Here is a 5,792-nt window from a genome sequence, read left to right as displayed (position 1 = left end):
GCACACGTACGTTACTCATACGTTTCACATATGAATAACGTACGTTTAACATGTGTGTAACATCTGTTTCTCATAACGTTTAATGGGTTTATTATTTGCACTGCTCATATTGTTAATGTATAAATACCATACAAAAATGTGTCAAACCATGGTTAAACACGTTTTGAACATTTTTTCACATATTGTAAACGTTGGTGAAACAAAAATTACGTGCAATTTAAATATTCAATTCATGCATTTGACATAATTTCTCTCAAAGGCTTATTTTCTTTTCATCGTTGAATGATCCACTTTCTGGTTATCCTTCACTTTGAATTTCCTGATCCTTATTCTATTGAAGCAATCACAACAAAAGACATATTTAGATTTAAGCCAAATTTAATGTTGAGTATGTTAACATCAATTCATTCTTCTCCAGTTCTCTTTTACCTGTAAAGAAAAAGAAATTATTAAATGCATGGAATAAGAGAAAACCTATTTTTTCCCCTGAACATTATTATTATCCACATATTAATCTTGGTTGATTTTCTGTAGAACTTAAATATAAATACTAAATAATTATTTTTTTAGTATTCATAACTATGATCTTTTAAACTATTTTTTTCACTATATCCTCAAATATCTACCTTGTAGTTTTCTTATCTAAAATTCATTACATAGCATTGATCTTGGGGTGAACTGGGAAAAAACTCTACATACTGATACCCCATATGCCAGCTTATGGTTCAAGTTTCCCAAGTGCAAGTCAAACTCCAAAGTCAAGGTCAAAGGTCAAAATTGTTGACATCCAAGGACGGACTTGTCACAAAGAGTAAATATGTGAAATATGAAAGCCCTACTACTATCAGCTCAAAAGTTATGATCAAAGTTAGTTTTTTAACAGTGGGTAAAACTAAAAGTAAAAGGTCAAATATTTTAATTTATACCCATTGAAACGTTTTGTCACAATAAATATACAAGTGAAGTATGAAAGCCCTTGCAACAACTGTTCAAAAGTTAAGGCCAAGATTCAAGTTATGAAACTTTCTTAAAAGTGAATCATACTCCAAGTTCAATTCAAAAGGTTAATTTGGTGTATCAATACAAAAGTATTGTCACTATGAATACCCAGATATTTCAATAGAGCTATAAAATACCATAAGTAGATCATGGTGACCTACTTTTTGGTCGACATTCTCCAAAGATACCTCAACTGACAAAGTTTAACAATTCTAGGCCAATATAGACTTCTTTTGGTTTTATCTTCCTGATTATCTCCCCTTGTATAAGGTCCAAACCCTAATTTTAGTATAAATGGTAGCCCTTGGGCCAAGGATGCCCTGTGAAAATTTGACAATGATTGTCCAAGGGGATCTTGAGTTATGACCCACATTCTAACAAGAGGCCTAGGGGCCACATCGCTCACCTGAGCAATTTGCTAGGAAAAATCACACATCAGATCAGAACTGAAAGTTTGCTGGGGGGGGGGGGGCTTGAATTTTAACACCCCCCCCCAGGGGGTCATGATTTGAACAAACTTGAATCTACACCACCTGAGGATGATTCCCTATTAATATACTAAGCATGGCTTTAAAGTACTAGAAAACAAGATTTTAAAAGGTTTCCCTAGATATAATTCCTATGTAAAACTTTGATTGGCCATTTTAGCCCCACCCTACCTCCGGGGGTCATGACTTGAACAAACTTAAATCTACACTACCTGAGGATGATTCCACATGAGTTTCATCTTCCCTGGCCTAGTGGTTCTTGAGAAGAAGATTTTTTAAAAATGCCATTAATTTTTTTCTAATTCATAATTATCTCCCCTTCGAAAAGGGCCCAGCCCTTCATTTGAACAAATTTGAATTCCCTATACCCAAGGATACTTTGTAGCAATTAAGTTTGGTTGAAATTGGCCCAGTGGTTCTTGAAAAGAAGATGAAAATGTGAAAAGTTTACAACAATGACAACGCCAACGACGACAACGCACAAATTTTGATCAGAAAAGCTCACTTGAGCCTTTGGCTTAGGTAAGCTAAAAAAGTTTATTCACACCGCACAAATGGCCGTAGCATTAGCTCTTTGAGCAATTGGCACAGAAGAGCTAAAACAGTGTACATGTACACCTATATACTGGCTATGAGGACAATAGCTAGTTTTTCATCCCCCAAGACAACAACTATTCCCCAAGATGCAGACGAGGGAAATAGTTTGCTGTTGAGGGAGATGATAAACAAGCTATTTTCTGAATAGTAAGTAAATAGGTGTTTTATTATGGCACCTGATCCCACCTCTGATGTTTCAGGGGTCTGTGTTTGCTCTGCTCTTATTTTGTATAGTTTTACGGACTTTGAGATTGAATACTGTTCGTTATCTCCATTATTAATCATTCTATTATATACAATGAGCACACGGCGGGTGTGACCGGTCAGCAGGGGATGCTCACTCCTCCATGGCACCTGATCCCACCTCTGATGTTTCGGAGGTCCGTGTTTGCTCTGCTCTTATTTTGTATATTTGTTTAATGGACGTTGAGATTGAATACTGTTCGTTATTTCCGTATCCTTATACTGAAGCTGACTTGATTATATGTAAGGTTCGATCTAGATAAAACCAGAAGAGTTACAAAATGAAAAATTGAACTTACCTTCTGCATAGCTTGGCATGGACTCATCTGTTTTTGTTTGTGTTCCAAGTGTATACTTTTTGTCCTTGAGGTTAAAAAAAAAAACATATGTAAAAAAAAAAAATAAACGACTATTACATTAAATTTTTCAAAAGTTATTCCCCTTTGCAGGGTCAATCCAGCGTAAGGCCCTGTTTTCCCTCTGTAACCTTACCAAATTTATTGGTTGGTAAGTATCTTAAAAAAAATCTGAAATGAATATTGTTCATTAAGATTTTCATGTTGCCCCAAACTTTGGCAATACAGGTACAGATCTAAATTGTTCAATAACGTTTGAAGATTGAAAATAATAACAGGTAACTTACAAAAGACAAAGTGGGAAAAATGTGAGTTATGCCGACAAGGGAGATAACTTTTAGTAGTGTGAAATTCGTCAAACTCGATTGCATTTCAAATTTTACATGAAAAGCTTCAAGTTACATGTAGTATTTGCAAGTCTAAAAGCAATATGATAAGAAAATTTTATTCCTTTTTAAAAGTATTACCATATTCAAGATTATACTGGTTAAACTTTAATAATCTGTTTTGGAGTCCATTCTAGGCATATAGGTGTTTACAAAGATGAGCTTCAGTCACCATCCTGGAATGCATATCTAAAATCACATAAAAATTCTCAATCTCAAACACAATTTATATTCATATAAGGATTAAAAGGGAACATATGTAAAAACAAAACTGTTACACCATTATTGCACTCAAAGATAATAATTTCCTTTACCATTTAATGTGATGTTTTAAATAGATCTACTGTAAAAAAAGAAATAAATTGAGTGAGAGGAACTTTACATCAAATTGTTGTTGTTTCTTCTTTTTTTTGCATCTCATTTGTTAGGTTAAAAACATTTTAAATAAATACTTAATTGTTATAACAGTATTTTAAAACTTCACCTGCATTTTGATATAACGTGCCCGTGTTGATGGATACACCTGGGTGCTGACCAAGACAGCTCACTGGCTCAACATGGTCAATATTTTCTGTTTTTGGTACCCCACGTCTCCATTATGTAATACACTGAGAAAAAAACACCCCCCTTAGTTTACATGCAACACACAGTCGTAAAATAATTGGGCATTATCCTGTTATTAGCATCGCGATGCGAATAACTTTTGACGTTGTTGGCGTTGTTGACGTAAAAAAAATTATAATTTTGCAAGCTTAGAATTAAAAATTAAGTCTTTAAACAACAATATTTATGGATTTTATGCTTATTCCGTTAATTTCCACTCTCTGTCATAAATATATAACGGAATAAATGTCTTCATAAACAAAACTATCAAAAATGAATATATGAACTTTATAAAAAAAAAGTTGAGATAAATGTATTAACGGAATAAATGTTTTCATAAACATAACTATCAAAATTAAATATATGAACTTTATTCCGTTAAAAATAAGTTGACATAAATATATTACGGAATAAATGTCTTCATAAACAAACTATCAAAATTCAATATATGCACTTTGTTTCGCTATAAATAAGTTGAGATAAACATTTAACGGAATAAACGTCTTCATAAACAAACTATCAAATATCAATATATGCACTTTATTCCGTTATAAATAAGTTGAGATAAACATTTAACGGAATAAAGGTCTTCATAAACAAAAGTATCAAAATTATTATATGTACTTTATTCCGTTCTGTAGAAATAAGTTGAGATAATATTAATAACAGAATAAATTCCAAGGTCTTCAAAAACACAACTTTCAAAACTCAATATATATATTTGATGTCTTCATATACGGAATAAATGCTATCCATTGCGATTACATGAAAATGCACAATACATTTTAGTACTCTCATTTATTCCTTTTCTGATCAATTTCATTCATTAGGTAACATATTTAAAATTTTCCTATCATATATTTTATTTCTGCACGGATTTCAATGTACAATGTATTCCAGAACAGGTTAGGAAGTATAAGTCCTTTGTTTGTACGTTGCGTGACAGTGTAAAGAAATCCCGCACGCTTCAGTAGAGGTAGAACATTATAGAGTCGCTCATCACGATCGTCTACTACTGTAACACTTTTAAGAAAACTGAATGCAATGTGAAACAAAAAAAATATGTTGTAATCTCTCTCTTTGTGAGGTTTATGATCTTGATATTTGGAAACGCTGTCTCTCTATATATACTCCTGTTATTAGCATCGCGGTGCGAATTAGTTTTCAGGTATTTAAATGTCCCTCGTCTCTCTATATATACTCCTGTTATTGGCATCGCGATGCTAATTAGTTTGGAGGTATTTGGTTCATTAAAACGTGTCATTTTAAATTAAAGTGATCCCCCCTAAAAAGCCAAGCCCCATTTTTTCTGATGGTATCCCCCAAAGAAACCCTTTTCCCGGGAATACTTCCCTTTATGGAGTTTATAATCTTGAAATTTAGAAACGTCGTCTCTCTATATATACTCCTGTTATTAGCATCGCGGTGCGAATTAGTTTTCAGGTATTATAATGTCCCTCGTCTCTCTATATATACTCCTGTTATTGGCATCGCGATGCTAATTAGTTTGGAGGTATTTTGTTCATTAAAACGTGTCATTTTAAGAGTGATCCCCCCCCCCAAAAAGCCAAGCCCCATTTTTTCTGATGGTATCCCCCAAAGAAACCCTTTTCCCGGGAATACTTCCCTTTGTGGAGCTTATAATCTTGATATTTAGAAACGTCGTCTCTCTATATATACTCCTGTTATTAGCATCGCGGTGCGAATTAGTTTTCAGGTATTTAAATGTCTCTCGTCTCTCTATATATACTCCTGTTATTGGCATCGCGATGCTAATTAGTTTGGAGGTATTTGGTTCATTAAAACGTGTCATTTTAACCCCCCAAAAAAGCCAAGCCCCATTTTTTCTGATGGTATCCCCCAAAGAAACCCTTTTCCCGGGAATACTTCCCTTTGTGGAGCTTTTAATCTTGATATTTAGAAACGTCGTCTCTCTATATATACTCCTGTTATTAGCATCGCGGTGCGAATTAGTTTTCAGGTATTTAAATGTCCCTCGTCTCTCTATATATACTCCTGTTATTGGCATCGCGATGCTAATTAGTTTGGAGGTATTTGGTTCATTAAAACGTGTCATTTTAAGAGTGATCCCCCCCCCCCCAAAAAGCCAAGCCCCATTT

The 5,792-nt window shown here is 33.9% G+C and overlaps 1 long non-coding RNA gene across 1 annotated transcript; it reads right to left on the bottom strand.

Annotated features, from left to right (window-relative positions):
* Positions 1-2,634: 2,634 nt before the first annotated feature.
* LOC134256015 (uncharacterized) lies at positions 2,635-3,671 on the bottom strand. The gene is made up of 3 exons (XR_009989649.1): positions 3,554-3,671; positions 3,151-3,258; positions 2,635-2,690 (listed from the first exon to the last, which is right to left on the bottom strand). It is a non-coding gene; the product is annotated as an uncharacterized LOC134256015 (long non-coding RNA).
* Between the last annotated feature and the right edge of the window lie 2,121 nt (positions 3,672-5,792).

The sequence above is a fragment of the Saccostrea cucullata genome, unplaced genomic scaffold, assembly GCF_032062105.1.
Source record: "Saccostrea cucullata isolate Sc308-1 unplaced genomic scaffold, CSIRO_AGI_Scuc_v1 ctg16432, whole genome shotgun sequence".
Lineage (NCBI taxonomy): Eukaryota > Metazoa > Mollusca > Bivalvia > Ostreida > Ostreidae > Saccostrea > Saccostrea cuccullata.
The sequence above is the reverse complement of the archived record's forward strand: the minus strand, read 5'-3'. Positions and strand labels throughout refer to the sequence as shown.